This window comes from Panthera pardus, unplaced genomic scaffold (genome assembly GCF_024362965.1).
Source record: "Panthera pardus isolate Hobbes unplaced genomic scaffold, ASM2436296v1 HiC_scaffold_13, whole genome shotgun sequence".
Taxonomy (NCBI): domain Eukaryota; kingdom Metazoa; phylum Chordata; class Mammalia; order Carnivora; family Felidae; genus Panthera; species Panthera pardus.
The window spans coordinates 112,443,297-112,452,483 of NW_026526688.1; the positions used below are offsets into that span (position 1 = coordinate 112,443,297).

Below are 9,187 nucleotides of genomic sequence, written 5' to 3' on the forward strand. Positions count from 1 at the left end.
TACAGTTTTTTGAGGGCAAAAGACATATGAAATATTTAAAAGACTCTGGAAGAGATGCCCTCTATTTTTTTTTAATGTTTATTTTTCTTTTTGAGAGTGAGCGCGAGCTGGGGAAGGGCAGAGAGAGAGAGGGACAGAGGATCTGATCTGATGCAGGCTCTGTGCTGACAGCAGAGAGCCCGATGAGGGACTCGAACTCATGAATGGTGAGATCATGACCCAAGCCAAAGTCAGACCCTTGACCAACTGAGCCACCCAGTCGCCCCAGAAATCCCTTCTATTAATTGGAGCTATTTGACATGACATCATTTTATTCAGTAATGGGAGTTCAGTCAATAGACAAGATATACAGAATGAATTATGAAGGGTCCTCAGGGGGCTCTTTGTTGAAAAGTGTAACTGACTATCTTCCTAGATTTCAACATAAGGTGAGAGAGGGGGTCACCCTCCAGATCCTTTCCAATTCTTATTGTATATTGATCCTAATTTCTCTTTTTTTAATTTTTTTTTAATTTTTTTTTTTTTTTTTTTTTTTGAGAGAGAGATAGAGACAGAGCATGAGCAGGGGAGGGGCAGAGAGAGAGGGAGACCCAGAATCCGAAGCAGGCTCCAGGCTCTGAGCTGTCAGCACAGAGCACGACACGGGGCACAAACTCATGAACCGTGAGATCTGGACTTGAGCCAAAGTCTGACGCTTAACCAACTGAGCCACCCAGGCACCCCTGGATCCTAATTTGTCCTGCACATTTAGAAAAGTGCTAACTATGAGATCCATGGGATAGAGATGGAAAATAAGACAGTGTGTGCCCTCAAACTTTACTTTCAAAAATACCATAGAATTCTCAAGAGATTGTGTGACAGCACAGATTGAGAGCCCTTTAAAATAGGGGTGCCTGGGTGGCTCAGTCAGTTAGGCATCCAACTCTTAATCTCAGCTCAGGTCATGATCTCCAGGTTTGTGAATTCCAGCCCCGCATCGGGCTCTGGGCCTACAGTGCGGAGCTTGCTTGGGATTCTCTCTCTCTCCCTCTCTCTCTCTCCGCCCCTCCCCTGCTCTCTTTTTCTTTCTCTCTCAATAAAAAAATAAACATTAAGAAAAAGTTTAAAATAGGGGCGCCTGGGTGGCTTAGTTGGTTAAGCGTCCGACTTCAGCTCAGGTCATGATCTCATGGTTTGTGAGTTCAAGCCCCGTGTCAGGCTCTGTGCTGACAGCTCAGAGCCTGGAGCATGCTTCAGATTCTGTGTCTCCCTCTCTCACTGCTCCTCCCCTGCTCACATTCTGTCTGTCAGTTTGCCATTCTCTCTCTCTCAAGAATAAATAAACGTTAAAAAAAATTTTAGGGGCAGCTGGGTGGCTCAGTCGGTTGAGCCTCCGACTTCGGCTCAGGTCATGATTTCATGGTCTGTGAGTTCGAGCCCCACATCAGGCTCTGTGTCGACAGCGCAGAGCCTGGAGCCTGCTTCCGATTCTGTGTCTCCCTCTCTCTCTGACCCTCCCCTGTTCATGCTCTGTCCCTCTGTCTCAAAAATAAATAAACATTAAAAAAAAATTTTTTTTAATTTTTTTAAAGAAAGTTTAAAATACACTCAACTACCATTTTTCATTATACGAACCACTCCTCATGCTACCTTACTCACATCACACAAAGAAATAAGAATTTTTGCCAGAAAACAGGAAACTGTATTGATTCTCCCATTTCTTCTTCTCCTGTGCTTCATAAAATTGGGAAGCTACACATCAACTTACATTTATCTTTCCCTTCTGGAAAAGGTCAAAATGAGCCAATTTTAAATCATTTTTGACAATGAGACAAACTTGAATTGGGAACAACCTTTTGGATCAGTAAGTAACTGGTCTGCTGTGATGAAAGGGACCTTGTAGAAGGTTCCCTGGCATTCTTCCCTGGCTCACATTCTACCATCAACAACTAGTATACGGTCCAGCATTGCTACCAACAGACTGTGTCCTTGGGATCATTATCTTTCCCCTTTGTCTCCTGACACCCATCTACCCAGGGTTTCTTCTTCAGCACGAGAAGTCATCTTCCTTAAAATTTCAAATGACTTTACTATAATAACAAAGGCATGAGGGTGCAAACTAGACAGGTAGGTAAAGATAGGTAAAATTTCATTTCTCCTTTGAGTTCAGCGTGGTTTAGCACAATAACCAGATTCCTAACAGGTTTTCTACATTTTGCTCCTCACTCCATTTGCATGTTTTTACAATGTGGATGTCCTTGTCACTCAGTCCTTACTCGCATTTCTCTTCGGTTTCAAGATAAAACTACTCAAACCTCAATTTCAACATCTTATTCTCCCTGGGAGTATCTAGGAAAGAGTTCTTGTAAACTAGATTTCCGAGCTCTTATACTGGGCTTAGGTCAACCTGACAATCTGAGCATTAATTTTCCTACTGTTCAGAATGATCCCTGAATTTACCTTCTCTTTTCTAGAATGACCCGCCCAGGACAAATAGTAGAGCTTGGTTTTTCTGTTCTCTTTAATTCAATCATTTCCCTTTCCTTCTCTCTAGCAGGTAAAACATTTCTGACTTTCTCCATCCCCCATGTAATATATTTGCTTTTCTTATCTCTGCATTTTCCTCTCGTTTTTTTTCAAATCTTCCACATGGACATTCTATATTTCTTTCTCCAGAGGATTCTAACCCTGTAGTTATGGTCACCACCAGTTCAGTGCACTAGTTAATATTTGGAGGTAGACACATCTAGATTCAAATTCCGACTCTGCTACTTACCACCTATGTGATCTAAAGTAATTTCCCACTCATTCTGCACACCAGTGGTTAGAAGCTAGATGACCTCGGGCCCACGACATAATCACTCCAAACCTCACTGCCCCCGCATTTGTAAAATGACAGTTGCCTACCTCATAATGTTGTTGTAAGGAATGAATGTGATGATCAATACAAAACTGCTTGGCATAATTGCTGAATAAACTAAGCAGCCCATAAATATTAGTTATTATCGTTATCACTAACGTAGACCCATACTGTCTACACTTTGTGGTCACTTTGTTCTCAATACAAATGCTATTATTTCTTCAACCCAGACTTCGGCATACCTCATTAGCCAGAGGCTTTCTCTCATGGTCCATACAAAGTTTAGAGTAGAAAGCTGGGGGAGCTGGAAGGACTGCCAGACTTTTTACGCAGCCAGAGCCATTGAAACACATCTGAATTTGAGTTGTGATGAGTCCTCACTTGTCCCAGCTCTTCTGTATGTCACAGCTTATGAACACAGCAGCTTTCACCTCCGGACACCAAAACCTAAACACTGAGATTATGATAAGTAGGAGAGCTACAACTAAAAAACACCATGGAACCAGAGACCTTCTATAAAACCACATGGTGAAGACTACAAGGGGACAATCCACGTACACATCAAGTGCTTCAGGATCCCACTGTGTGTGTGTGTGTTTGGGGTGGGGGGAGGGGGGTGTCAGTGCTCCAATTAAAGAGAAATGCAGGATGGGAGATCTGAGCCCTGCATCAGTCACTTCACTGAATTCTGGCTTGTTCCAGCTGCAACTTCCAAGGTCCCCATCCTCCTCCATTGCTCTAAAATCCATTCCTCCAGAAATGAGAGCCCATCAGAGAGAATATTTTCTGTGAGAGAGGTGGTCCAGTTGCTGCAAACTCTTGCTAGAAATTCCAAGGAAGTTTACCAGGTAGATCTATAGGATGGTGTTGAATAAAGCATTTCAAGTACCGATTATTCTACAGGAAAGAGCTTAGCTTTTAGAGTTTGTTGTTTATGGCAGTGGTAATGATGAAACCCAACGCACTTCCCTGAAAGGTAAAGGGAATACATAGAGTACTACAAATTATTTGTCGTAACAATCGAAATGGAAGTTCTGAAGTGAAAACCGGGAGGTCTATAAATTAAACTAAAAATTTTTATTTGAAAACCAAGATTATGCCAGCAGAAAGGCCATTTTAAAATCAGCACAGTAACTGGACTTTTCCTATAATGAATGTAGACTCAAACAATGATGTCTGTTAAGTGAAGTCTGTTAAAGACTTGCAAACCCTCGCAGATTATCTAAAACAAAAATAATACTATACTCCTGAACTTACAAAAGCAGTCAACCCAAAGGCTTTACCCAGTTCAGGGTGTCTCTCGATGGCTTTACTTTCCGAAATTGCTATCAGAAATTAAAAGAAATTCCGTGTAGCTACTTTTGATGGAAATTCAGATTAGTCAAACTACATAAAATATATAAAGCCGTTTGTGTCTCAATTCCTATTATAAATGAAGTAAAACCATTGTAGACTTTGGGGGTCTTTTTCTCACTGATGATCCCAAGGTATTTATTATCCTCCCCAACACCAATAACCATGTTGACATACCCTTTCCTGTCCAATTCTGCATGTACTAAAACCATACGGTCATAAATAAAACTCCGAGTCATCACTTGCATTTGAATGAAATAATCCTGAAACGATTCTGTGTTTTACTGTGGCCTTACCTGTTTTGGTCCCTGTGGGCCTCCCACTTGAAATGATTCAGTGCAGAAGATGGCCAGAGCGGACTGAGGAATCCTGAAATTGGGGGTTCTGATTCCTGATGCAATCTCTATCCCAATCTACTGCATTAGTTCCTTCCTCTTTATTCCCAGTTTGGTAAAGAATGTAGGTGGAGATGCTGTGGGCACATTTGCACACATGTTCCAACTGATTTGGAAAAGGAATGGGCGAGAGAGGGGTATCCGAGTTAAAATCAGGCAGGCATTTCAGATTTCAAGAGACAACTGAAAAGGGAACATCTGTTAGACCCCTGAGTTGGAGGGCAGTCTGTGTTAGTCTTCCTAACTCTGAGTGTGTGCACGTTGTGGAGAGGGTGGAGTCTTCCATCCTCAAATTTGAAAAGATTGAGAGATTTTGGAAGGCCCAGATGTGCCAAAGGTCAGAAGGATCAATACACAGACCCTACCACAGGAAAGGTGGTGGGGAGAGACGCGGATGGAAAACTGCTGCAAAAGGGAAACCAATGAAAGGTAAGGAAGTTTCTGAATAATTAAAAAGTTAAGAAGAAGCAAACTCAGTTGCCAAGGGGGAAGGAGGTGGGGGTGGGGGGATAAAAAAAAAAAAAAAAAAAAAAGCAGTTGATGTGGTAATTAAGAATTTGGTGAGAGCCTGGGCAGGTCACCTCCTTTCTCAGATCAGAGCCCCATCAGAAATTCTTTCAAGTGTCCTTCTGCGTCGCCAAAGATGACAACAGCAAATCAATAAGTGCTTGAAATGAAAGGGGTTGTTGGCGAGCCCCCAGGCTACAGATTTCCCGCCGCCAGCCTTTTCTGAACTCCTAGCGTGCCTTTGCACCGCCTCTCTTAAGAAGAGCTACCTTTTATTCTTATTCTCAGGACGAAGGTAAGTGCTCAGTTAGCATATCTATTAAATGTCGGCTGTATTTCCAGCTCTCCGAGCGCGCTGAGAGCGCGCTGCCGCAGCTGGCCAGCCGGTCCGCTAGGCAGGAGGAGAGGGGAAGACTGGCCAGGCGGCCAGCGGGTCCACACACCTCCGGGGCTGGCCCAGCTTCTCCCAGGATTTAGCACTGCTGGGTTAGGGCTGAACAGTCTCTGCCAGAGCAAAGGGCCTGAGTGACCGCGGCCACCAGAGCGCTCCTTCTAACTCATTTATTTACAAGCAAGCACAAAATCATTACCCACAGGAAAGAACCAATGCTCCAAAATTAACGCTTGCAATCACCGGAAACTCTGTTCTGAGTTCCAGACACTGGTCTGTTACCCTTCCAATATTCATCCCTTCCCTAATATGTCTCGGTTTAACAATCTTTCCAGAGCCCAGCATCCCCGGGACGTTTTAATTAGGTAATTCATTAGTGAGTCAATACAGACATTTATATATTCTTTTAGCTCGAGTGGTTAAGTACTAATTTCGAAATGATTATAAAACACAGGAATAGGCAACGCATAGTAATTTTAATTTATATGCAAATCAATTGGTTCATCTTAATTCCTTAAAAAAAAAAAAAAAAAAACCAAAAACAATTATTGTATTGTAGCATCGGGGGTATGGATCAAAGCGCCCGAATGGACAATTCCGAAACCGGACCTGGACTGGGGAGGGAAATTCTAAAACCGCCAACAAATCAATAACGTTTGAGGCAGTTAAACATCTCTAGCCATTGGTATTTACATACTCGCTTGTTGTCAGATAAGGAGCTGGGGAAATTGCTTGCCTGGGTTGAGATCATAATCCAAAGTGAAGAAAGTAAATGATAGCACGCACCCCGTCAGGGCGGGCTCTAAAATAATACTGTACCTTTCCCAAATCCTGACTCTTGGGTGAGAGTGAGTTGGCGGAGGTCATCCTAAATTTGTCCTCGGTTTTGCCCGCTTTGCTCACAAAATTGTCTGTCCTCCCTATGCTTTGATTTTTGTTCTAACAGTTGTCACCCGTCTGAAAATACTAGAGGGAGGGGTATAATTCAGAATCTCACTAAAAATTCTACGAATCCATTTAGCCAACACCACTCTTCTTATGCTGATTTGGGGGTGGGGGGGAGGGGACGCATATGTTTAATTCCCTGTGTCCTCCCACCATTAAATTAGATGACCAAAAAAGACAGAAAAAACGGCTGTGAGAAATTATGTAGTGCGTTGGCTTACTGGAAGGTTATTACCTTTAGATATAGTTTAAATGTTTGGAAAAGTAAAAAGGGGGTATTGTTCCGGAGGACAACAAAAAATTGAGATATTCTAGAACAGTGACTCTCACTGGGGATCACCGGGAGATCCACCGGAGTTGTTTACGTAAAAGTGTAACATCCTTGAAATTCACAGATACATAAGGTCAGTGTCTCCCCACCCCCGGCTCCCGGCCCAGGCGATCTGGCCCTTAAGGAGCTGGTACCTTTGATGCTACAATCTTGTTTACATCTGCCGGGCAGGGAATTGCTTGCTTTGCTCGGACGCTCCCTCCACCCCCTTCTAATTTGAAGTAATCGGAATCTAAATACAATCGCCACGGCCCACTCTTTCATTTCTGCTCTGACGAGGGAAAAACCTGAAATCCGTGTCTTAAATCAGCTCGGTGGTTTGTAGCCCCCCAGCACCCTGCCTCTCCGCTGCATGCCTAATGTATTCCCTAGTGGTTCTGAGCATTAATTAGTTGTTTAATAGGAGTATGACTAAAAATGTAAAAGAAGGATTAGGAGCGTGAAACGTATGTCCAGCTCCTTCCGCACACTCGAGGAGGGAATGAGAATCATTCTGTATCTTCTATTTCTCCAGGAGCCATTAGCATTTCCCACCAGCTGCTCACTTCAGCTGCACTGGCGCTGGGCGAGGCGAAGACCCAAAAGCTCAGCGCGATGTCTGAGGCGGCCGGGACTGGGGTTAACCAGCCTCTGGCGGACGAGACTCCAGACAGAAGGAGGGGGGGTGGGGAGGGGAACGTGAGCTTCCCGGAGCCCCTTCATCCCAGCCCGGGTTTGCAAACCTCCGAATCTTGAAAGGGGGTGGGGGGTTGCACGCGCTTATCTGCGCGTCTCTCCAGAGCTGCCCCTTTCTCTTTTCTTCGTCTCTCTGCAAGTCTCTGAATCTTCCCGTCTCTGATTTTCTCACTCTTTTCCCACTTTTCCATGAGATTCCTCATCTTCGCCACCAGATGAAGGGAGGTCGTTCTGCTAGAAGCGTCTCCTAATCTCTATAAAATGAAAAGGAAAAATGGGGAGGACATTAACCCATTACTCAGGGGAGTGGGGAGACAGCAGAAATCGTTGATGGATACAGATGAAAATGTCTTTCTCAGACCACCTTCTCTGGTTTTCAGTGACTTTAGATTTCGGTTGTGGAACTTGTTGAAAGAATTTGATTTTCTTGATTCAGCAAGAGTTCAAAAACCAGAAATAAAAATTCTCAGGAACAGAGGGGAAATAAAGATAAAAACAGCACGTGAGCTGTTCCTCCTCTCTTCTCTCCCTTTAAGTAAAACGGTCTTGACTCTCCAACGGGTAGAGAGAGAAAGTTTGAGTTTTCATGGATGTTATGGAGAGGTTAGACATGACTTTAAAATGTAGATCTCTCAGTCAGTTTTCTTCGTGGCTGAAGAGGCTAGCCCTTTCCATAAAATGAGTCCATCTGTCGACTGTTAGCTATTTCAAAGTGAAGGGATTTAGCACTCAAAACAAATTGAGCAAGTTTGTTTGCCTGTTTTTACTGCTAACTCAAATGAATTCAAAACACGGAGTAATTCAAGAAAACACATAACACGTTCTAGACAGCCCCCAAATGCAGGGAAAGCCCAGCACCTATAGGGTGACCTGGGTTATTTTAAACGCCAAGCTTTTTAAAGATGTATGTATTTCACACATGCTCTCCCAACAAGTCATTTATTTCCCTAGAACTGAGAGAATTGGTATCCTGATTGAGGAAGAGCAATACAACTTTTAGAAGGAACTTTATTCTCTATTGAGGACAAAAGGGGAGGGCTTTTTCATGGCGCGCCTGGGCGAATTTTGTTCCTATGCAGAAATTAATATTGATGGGAAAACCAAACCGGAACCTATGACTGCTTTCCGACGCTTTCCAAAAACATACATTAACAGGACGCCCTTGAAATTGAAAACAAACTTTGTCTAGTATGCCTGGCAGAAGCCTTCACACCTGGTCTTCCAGACGAATCATATTTATAGTCCTTACACCCAAAGGCAGGACGAAGCAAAAACACCCTGCTGGCTACCAAAATACACGCCTTGCTCCAGTCAAGAAATCGGAAAATCAGGGCTTAGAAGTAAGACACACTTTCCGAGTGAAAATGACTCCTCTAACTTCACGTGTTCTTCGATTTTTAAGAGCAAATGTGAATTTGAGAGTAGCTTCCCCTCCCACCCCCACCACCATGCCTTGCAATTTAATACCATGCTCGCCAGGAACCTTAACCTCGTCATTTTAAAAAATGAGATATCCGTGACCCGGGGTGAACTTGTTGAGTGTAGGTACAGCAGAGGAAATTCTAGACTCTATGAACGCCCGAACCTCGTCCAGAGCAATCCTTTCGTGTACACTGGTCAGTGCGCGACCGTGCCCACCTGCGCGCGGACAGCGGGTGCAGCGTGCTTGGTCCACCCGCCTTGACCTCGGGCGTGGTGTCCCGGCCGGCGGTGCTGGGCCAAGTCTCTGGGCCTTCCCCGGCTGACTAGTC

The 9,187-nt window shown here is 44.0% G+C and overlaps 1 long non-coding RNA gene across 1 annotated transcript; it reads right to left on the bottom strand.

Annotated features, from left to right (window-relative positions):
* Positions 1-1,456: 1,456 nt before the first annotated feature.
* On the bottom strand, positions 1,457-9,186 carry LOC128776571 (uncharacterized). Its single transcript, XR_008421718.1, has 4 exons — positions 9,075-9,186; positions 7,484-7,690; positions 4,489-4,693; positions 1,457-3,693 (listed from the first exon to the last, which is right to left on the bottom strand). It is a non-coding gene; the product is annotated as an uncharacterized LOC128776571 (long non-coding RNA).
* Between the last annotated feature and the right edge of the window lies 1 nt (position 9,187).